This window comes from Osmia bicornis, unplaced genomic scaffold (genome assembly GCF_907164935.1).
Source record: "Osmia bicornis bicornis unplaced genomic scaffold, iOsmBic2.1, whole genome shotgun sequence".
Taxonomy (NCBI): Eukaryota; Metazoa; Arthropoda; class Insecta; order Hymenoptera; family Megachilidae; genus Osmia; species Osmia bicornis.
Window position 1 is genome coordinate 32,255 of NW_025791096.1, and position 9,765 is coordinate 42,019.

Sequence of the window (9,765 nt, forward strand, 5' to 3'; positions counted from 1 at the left end):
AAATTTCCTACTATTTATGTTTTATAATATTTTTTGATCAGATGCGTAGTTTTCGAGATATATCGAGATATTTAAAAGTTCCGAAGCCGTACCAACATTATAAGGAAGAAGAAACACTGTGGCCCCTTTCTTTGAGGTAACTCTCCACCATTCTAAGCTGTATTCACTATTCCGAGCTGTAAATGCCACTTCCAGCTCAGCTGTGCAGAAGAGGAACAAGAAGAAGAAGAAATATCTCGGAATATGTGCGTGACGCCCCTTTCCTTGGATATAATGATATTGTTATTAAATGTACATTGTTCCGTAGGAAGGAATCAGCATATTACATTATATCTAATGTAGATATAGTAATAATGATACCGTTATTAAATGTATAACACATATCTAATGCAGATATAGTAATAATGATATTTTTAATAATTGTACATTGTTCTGTAGGAATGAATCAGTACGTTAAATTATATCTAACGTAGATATAGTAATAATGATATTGTTATTAAATGTACCTTGATCTGCAGGAAGGAATTAGTATATTACATTATATCTAATGTAGATAGAGTATTAATGATATTTTTATTAAGTGTATATTACACATCTAATGCAGATAAAGTAATAAAGATATTGTTATTAAATGTACATTCAACTGCATGAAGGAAAGAGTATATTGCATTATATCTAATGTAGATATAGTAATAATGATATGGTTGTTAAATGTACATTGTTCTGTAGGAAGTGTTACGTCCGGATTATTCTAATAATCTGACCGTGGCTAGGATCTATTTTGTTATTTTATTGTTATTTATTTTCAATAGTTTACTAGCTAATGTACCTAATTTGTGTGCCTCGTCGGTGCGACGCACTTGGAAGTACCCCAGGCGAGGAACACAAAAAAGGCAATATTCGGCTCTTTCGAATAATTCAAATTAATCTTCCTTGGGACGATTGCCGTTGGAACTACGTTTGGAAATGTACAGAAGTTTGAAATCGTTAAGGTCAAAGAAAGGTATCATAAGATCCCTCGCCGCGCGGTTAAGCAGTGCGACGCACATGGAGGAATGCCAGCTTAACTGCGCAGAATAAAGAAAATGCGATTTTCGCCCTTATTTTACAAGCGGATACCGCTCATACCTGCAAAGCATGCGTCAACCGATCCTTCCACGGGAGAATGAGTGCAATAACGAATGAAAGTGATTGGTTTGAATAATATGAAACGATCTGTGAGTTTGAAAACGTCGTCGAACGTTTAGGAACGTTCGAGACAACGGTCTACGGGGATCGTGAACGCGTATTGTCACGAATAGGCAACAAAAACTGCCAAGCAATGTTCTGGAACATATTCCAAGAATATGTTAACGGATATATGTATATTATTCGATATGCGTGAACTTGCGAAAACGCGAATCCGATACGTACCGTATCACGCTCGCAACGTACCAAAACTAACGCCTGTGATGATATAAATGCACATTTTCGCTCCATTCAGCCAAAAAATCGAACTTTAGTTGCGCTCCGAAATATTTCAGTCCTGGCGGCGTATTGCTTCGCTCTTAGAACCGATTAGTCGAAAATTTTAACAATGTTATTTTTACATTCTGTATGACTGATCCATTGTTAAACGCTATTAAACCAACGCCTGTGATGATATAAATGTACATTTTCGCTCCATTCAGCCAAAAAATCGAACTTTAGTTGCGCTCCGAAATATTTCAGTGCTGGCGGCGCATTGCTTCGCCTCTTAGTACCGATTGGTGGAAAATTTTAACACTCTTATTTTTACATTCTGTACGACTGATCCATCGTTGAGCGCTATTAAACTAACGTCCGTGATGATATAAATGTACATTTTCGCTGCATTTAGCCAAAAAATCGAACTTTAGTTGCGCTCCGAAATATTTCAAGGTCCTGGCGGCGTATTGCTTCGCTCTTAGAACCGATCAGTTGAAAATTTTAACAATCTTATTTTTACATTCTGTACGACTGATCCATCGTTAAACGCTATTAAACTAACGCCTGTGATGATATAAATGTACGTATTCGCTCCATTCAGCCAAAAGATCGAACTTTAGTTGCGCTCCGAAATATTTCAAGGTCCTGGCGGCGTATTGCTTCGCTCTTAGAACCGATTAATCGAAAATTTTAACAATCTTATTTTTACATTCTGTACGTCTGATCCATCGTTAAACGCTATTAAACTAACGTCCGTGATGATATAAATGTACATTTTCGCTCCTTTCAGCCAAAAAATCGAACTTTAGTTACGCTCCGAAATATTTCAAGGTCCTGGCGGCGTATTGCTTCGCTCTTAGAACCGATTAGTCGAAAATTTTAACAATCTTATTTTTACATTCTGTACGTCTGATCCATCGTTAAACGCTATTAAACTAACGTCCGTGATGATATAAATGTACATTTTCGCTCCTTTCAGCCAAAAAATCGAACTTTAGTTACGCTCCGAAATATTTCAAGGTCCTGGCGGCGTATTGCTTCGCTCTTAGAACCGATTAGTCGAAAATTTTAACAATCTTATTTTTACATTCTGTACGACTGATCCATCGTTAAACGCTATTAAACTAACGCCTGTGATGATATAAATGTACATTTTCGCTCCATTTATCCTAAAAATCGAACTTTAATTGCGCTCCAAGGTATTTCAAAGTCCTGGCGGCGTATTGCTCCGCTCTGAGAACCGATTAGTCGATAATTTTAACAATGTTATTTTTACATTCTGTACGACTGATCCATCGTTAAACGCTATTAAACTAACGCCTGTGATGATATAAATGTACATTTTCGCTCCATTCAGCCAAAAAATCGAACTTTAGTTGCGCTCCGAAATATTTCAAGGTCCTGGCGGCGTATTGCTTCGCTCTTAGAACCGATTAGTCGAAAATTTTAACAATCTTATTTTTACATTCTGTACGACTGATCCATCGTTAAACGCTATTAAACTAACGCCTGTGATGATATAAATGTACATTTTCGCTCCATTCAGCCAAAAAATCGAACTTTAGTTGCGCTCCGAAATATTTCAGTCCTGGCGGCGTATTGCTTCGCTCTTAGAACCGATTAGTCGAAAATTTTAACAATCTTATTTTTACATTCTGTACGACTGATCCATCGTTAAACGCTATTAAACTAACGCCTGTGATGATATAAATGTACATTTTCGCTCCATTCAGCCAAAAAATCGAACTTTAGTTGCGCTCCGAAATATTTCAAGGTCCTGGCGGCGTATTGCTTCGCTCTTAGAACCGATTAGTCGAAAATTTTAACAATCTTATTTTTACATTCTGTACGACTGATCCATCGTTAAACGCTATTAAACTAACGCCTGTGATGATATAAATGTACATTTTCGCTCCATTCAGCCAAAAAATCGAACTTTAGTTGCGCTCCGAAATATTTCAAGGTCCTGGCGGCGTATTGCTTCGCTCTTAGAACCGATTAGTCGAAAATTTTAACAATCTTATTTTTACATTCTGTACGACTGATCCATCGTTAAACGCTATTAAACTAACGCCTGTGATGATATAAATGTACATTTTCGCTCCATTCAGCCAAAAAATCGAACTTTAGTTGCGCTCCGAAATATTTCACAGTCGTGGCGGCGTATTGCTTCGCTCTTAGAACCGATTAGTCGAAAATTTTAACAATCTTATTTTTACATTCTGTACGACTGATCCATCGTTAAACGCTATTAAACTAACGCCTGTGATGATATAAATGTACATTTTCGCTCCATTCAGCCAAAAAATCGAACTTTAGTTGCGCTCCGAAATATTTCAAGGTCCTGGCGGCGTATTGCTTCGCTCTTAGAACCGATTAGTCGAAAATTTTAACAATCTTATTTTTACATTCTGTACGACTGATCCATCGTTAAACGCTATTAAACTAACGTCCTGTGATGATATAAATGTACATTTTCGCTCCATTCAGCCAAAAAATCGAACTTTAGTTGCGCTCCGAAATATTTCAAGGTCCTGGCGGCGTATTGCTTCGCTCTTAGAACCGATTAGTCGAAAATTTTAACAATCTTATTTTTACATTCTGTACGACTGATCCATCGTTAAACGCTATTAAACTAACGTCCTGTGATGATATAAATGTACATTTTCGCTCCATTCAGCCAAAAAATCGAACTTTAGTTGCGCTCCGAAATATTTCAAGGTCCTGGCGGCGTATTGCTTCGCTCTTAGAACCGATTAGTCGAAAATTTTAACAATCTTATTTTTACATTCTGTACGACTGATCCATCGTTAAACGCTATTAAACTAACGTCCGTGATGATATAAATGTACATTTTCGCTCCATTTCAGCCAAAAAATCGAACTTTAGTTGCGCTCCGAAATATTTCAAGGTCCTGGCGGCGTATTGCTTCGCTCTTAGAACCGATTAGTCGAAAATTTTAACAATCTTATTTTTACATTCTGTACGACTGATCCATCGTTAAACGCTATTAAACTAACGCCTGTGATGATATAAATGTACATTTTCGCTCCATTCAGCCAAAAAATCGAACTTTAGTTGCGCTCCGAAATATTTCAAGGTCCTGGCGGCGTATTGCTTCGCTCTTAGAACCGATTAGTCGAAAATTTTAACAATCTTATTTTTACATTCTGTACGACTGATCCATCGTTAAACGCTATTAAACTAACGCCTGTGATGATATAAATGTACATTTTCGCTCCATTCAGCCAAAAAATCGAACTTTAGTTGCGCTCCGAAATATTTCAGTCCTGGCGGCGTATTGCTTCGCTCTTAGAACCGATTAGTCGAAAATTTTAACAATCTTATTTTTACATTCTGTACGACTGATCCATCGTTAAACGCTATTAAACTAACGTCCGTGATGATATAAATGTACATTTTCGCTCCATTTAGCCAAAAAATCGAACTTTAGTTGCGCTCCGAAATATTTCAAGGTCCTGGCGGCGTATTGCTTCGCTCTTAGAACCGATTAGTCGAAAATTTTAACAATCTTATTTTTACATTCTGTACGACTGATCCATCGTTAAACGCTATTAAACTAACGCCTGTGATGATATAAATGTACATTTTCGCTCCATTCAGCCAAAAATCGAACTTTAGTTGCGCTCCGAAATATTTCAAGGTCCTGGCGGCGTATTGCTTCGCTCTTAGAACCGATTAGTCGAAAATTTTAACAATCTTATTTTTACATTCTGTACGACTGATCCATCGTTAAACGCTATTAAACTAACGCCTGTGATGATATAAATGTACATTTTCGCTCCATTCAGCCAAAAAATCGAACTTTAGTTGCGCTCCGAAATATTTCAAGGTCCTGGCGGCGTATTGCTTCGCTCTTAGAACCGATTAGTCGAAAATTTTAACAATCTTATTTTTACATTCTGTACGACTGATCCATCGTTAAACGCTATTAAACTAACGCCTGTGATGATATAAATGTACATTTTCGCTCCATTCAGCCAAAAAATCGAACTTTAGTTGCGCTCCGAAATATTTCAAGGTCCTGGCGGCGTATTGCTTCGCTCTTAGAACCGATTAGTCGAAAATTTTAACAATCTTATTTTTACATTCTGTACGACTGATCCATCGTTAAACGCTATTAAACTAACGCCTGTGATGATATAAATGTACATTTTCGCTCCATTTCAGCCAAAAAATCGAACTTTAGTTGCGCTCCGAAATATTTCAAGGTCCTGGCGGCGTATTGCTTCGCTCTTAGAACCGGTAGGTCGAAAATTTTAACAATCTTATTTTTACATTCTGTACGACTGATCCATCGTTAAACGCTATTAAACTAACGCCTGTGATGATATAAATGTACATTTTCGCTCCATTCAGCCAAAAAATCGAACTTTAGTTGCGCTCCGAAATATTTCAGTCCTGGCGGCGCATTGCTTCGCCTCTTAGTACCGATTGGTGGAAAATTTTAACACTCTTATTTTTACATTCTGTACGACTGATCCATCGTTGAACGCTATTAAACTAACGTCCTGTGATGATATAAATGTACATTTTCGCTCCATTCAGCCAAAAAATCGAACTTTAGTTGCGCTCCGAAATATTTCAAGGTCCTGGCGGCGTATTGCTTCGCTCTTAGAACCGATTAGTCGAAAATTTTAACAATCTTATTTTTACATTCTGTACGACTGATCCATCGTTAAACGCTATTAAACTAACGCCTGTGATGATATAAATGTACATTTTCGCTCCATTCAGCCAAAAAATCGAACTTTAGTTGCGCTCCGAAATATTTCAAGGTCCTGGCGGCGTATTGCTTCGCTCTTAGAACCGATTAGTCGAAAATTTTAACAATCTTATTTTTACATTCTGTACGACTGATCCATCGTTAAACGCTATTAAACTAACGCCTGTGATGATATAAATGTACATTTTCGCTCCATTCAGCCAAAAATCGAACTTTAGTTGCGCTCCGAAATATTTCAAGGTCCTGGCGGCGTATTGCTTCGCTCTTAGAACCGATTAGTCGAAAATTTTAACAATCTTATTTTTACATTCTGTACGACTGATCCATCGTTAAACGCTATTAAACTAACGCCTGTGATGATATAAATGTACATTTTCGCTCCATTTAGCCAAAAAATCGAACTTTAGTTGCGCTCCGAAATATTTCAAAGTCCTGGCGGCGTATTGCTTCGCTCTTAGAACCGATTAGTCGAAAATTTTAACAATCTTATTTTTACATTCTGTACGACTGATCCATCGTTAAACGCTATTAAACTAACGCCTGTGATGATATAAATGTACATTTTCGCTCCATTTCAGCCAAAAAATCGAACTTTAGTTGCGCTCCGAAATATTTCAAGTCCTGGCGGCGTATTGCTTCGCTCTTAGAACCGATTAGTCGAAAATTTTAACAATCTTATTTTTACATTCTGTACGACTGATCCATCGTTAAACGCTATTAAACTAACGTCCTGTGATGATATAAATGTACATTTTCGCTCCATTCAGCCAAAAAATCGAACTTTAGTTGCGCTCCGAAATATTTCAAGGTCCTGGCGGCGTATTGCTTCGGCTCTTAGAACCGATTAGTCGAAAATTTTAACATACTTATTTTTACATTCTGTACGACTGATCCATCGTTAAACGCTATTAAACTAACGCCTGTGATGATATAAATGTACATTTTCGCTCCATTCAGCCAAAAAATCGAACTTTAGTTGCGCTCCGAAATATTTCAAGGTCCTGGCGGCGTATTGCTTCGCTCTTAGAACCGATTAGTCGAAAATTTTAACAATCTTATTTTTACATTCTGTACGACTGATCCATCGTTAAACGCTATTAAACTAACGCCTGTGATGATATAAATGTACATTTTCGCTCCATTCAGCCAAAAAATCGAACCTTAGTTGCGCTCCGAAATATTTCAGTCCTGGCGGCGTATTGCTTCGCCTCTTAGTACCGATTAGTCGAAAATTTTAACACTCTTATTTTTACATTCTGTACGACTGATCCATCGTTGAACGCTATTAAACTAACGTCCGTGATGATATAAATGTACATTTTCGCTGCATTTAGCCAAAAAATCGAACTTTAGTTGCGCTCCGAAATATTTCAAGGTCCTGGCGGCGTATTGCTTCGCTCTTAGAACCGATTAGTCGAAAATTTTAACAATCTTATTTTTACATTCTCTACGACTGATCCATCGTTAAACGCTATTAAACCAACGCCTGTGATGATATAAATGTACATTTTCGCTCCATTTATCCTAAAAATCGAACTTTAATTGCGCTCCAAGGTATTTCAAAGTCCTGGCGGCGTATTGCTCCGCTCTGAGAACCGATTAGTCGATAATTTTAACAATGTTATTTTTACATTCTGTACGACTGATCCATCGTTAAACGCTATTAAACTAACTCCTGCGATGATATAAATGTACATTTTCGCTCCATTCAGCCAAAAAATCGAACTTTAGTTGCCCTCCGAAATATTTCACGGTCCTGGCGGCGTATTGCTCCGCTCTTAGAACCGATTAGTCGAAAATTTTAACATACTTATTTTTACATTCTGTACGACTGATCCATCGTTAAACGCTATTAAACTAACGCCTGTGATGATATAAATGTACATTTTCGCTCCATTCAGCCAAAAAATCGAACCTTAGTTGCGCTCCGAAATATTTCAGTCCTGGCGGCGCATCGCTTCGCCTCTTAGTACCGATTGGTGGGAAATTTTAACACTCTTATTTTTACATTCTGTACGACTGATCCATCGTTAAACGCTATTAAACTAACTCCTGTGATGATATAAATGTACATTTTCGCTCCATTCGGCCAAAAAATCGAACTTTAGTTGCCCTCCGAAATATTTCACGGTCCTGGCGGCGTATTGCGCCGCTCTTAGAACCGATTAGTCGAAAATTTTAACACACTTATTTTTACATTCTGTACGACTGATCCATCGTTAAACGCTATTAAACTAACGCCTGTGATGATATAAATGTACGTATTCGCTCCATTCAGCCAAAAGATCGAACTTTAGTTGCGCTCCGAAATATTTCAAAGTCCTAACGGCGTATTACTTCGCCTCTTAGAACCGATAAGTCGAAAATTTTAACAATGTTATTTTTACATTCTGTACGACTGATCCATCGATGAACGCTATTAAACTAACGTCCGTGATGATATAAATGTACATTTTCGCTGCATTCAGCCAAAAAATCGAACTTTAGTTGCGCTCCGAAATATTTCAAGGTCCTGGCGGCGTATTGCTTCGCTCATAGAACCGATCAGTCGAAAATTTTAACAATCTTATTTTCACATTCTGTACGACTGATCCATCGTTAAACGCTATTAAACTAACGCCTGTGTTACGTCCCTAGCTATAACCCATTTTCTTCTTTCGCCATTCCAAAGAGGTCTTGCTCTGGAATCCGCAAACCATCAGCGTTTTCTCGCTTAGCGACGACCGCGATACGAAATCAGGGAACTTGCGGAATGCGATGGCGAAAACCCTTCGCTTGCAGGTTTTCGCAAGCAAAGAGCGTGACCTACTCCCCTTTTGGGAGTATAAGTTATCGGTGCAACGCAAGTACGCCAGTTCCGTGATAGCGTAAAGCAAGGACCGAAGTTCTGTCCGTTCGCGACCCACAGTAGATTCACGTACAAGGCTACTCGAAACCAGGAAGATCATAAACGACGTGCTCGGCCGACGGTTCAACACATGTGTATCGCCGCAATCTGAGATAGCAGATTCATAATTGGACCAAGTCCAGGAGTGCACCCGTGTGCTGTGCAGGACCACCACCAACCGCTTGTATCTCCAAGGTCGAGTCGTAGCCACGCGCCGCGAGTCTGGTGTAACGTCCGAACCGCGAACATAGCGTAAAACGAGACCTCTCGAGTGGATGAACTGTGAGTGAATACAAGAACGAACGAGTGACGTACAACACCTGAAGTCACCGAAGGGTATGTAACGACAAACGAGAATATATATATTATTGAAAACCCATACACGTATCAACAATTACTAAACGCCCTATCCTGCATCCTTGATTATCCACAAGGAAGGGCAAGGTACGCTTTAGCGTTTAAATCGGCATAACCCGAAGATCAGAGTAACAGAGTAAGAACCACCCGTCCGGTGGGACGTAACAATTTGGTGTCAGAAGTGGGATCTTTCGTTAACCACACGGATTCACGTAATATTAAAATTCATTAATTTCCGTTGCTTAACGCGCCGTAACTTGATCAAACGCTTGTCCACTCACAACGCTCACTATGCCTCTCGTTCACGACACGATTCCCCCTCGCAACT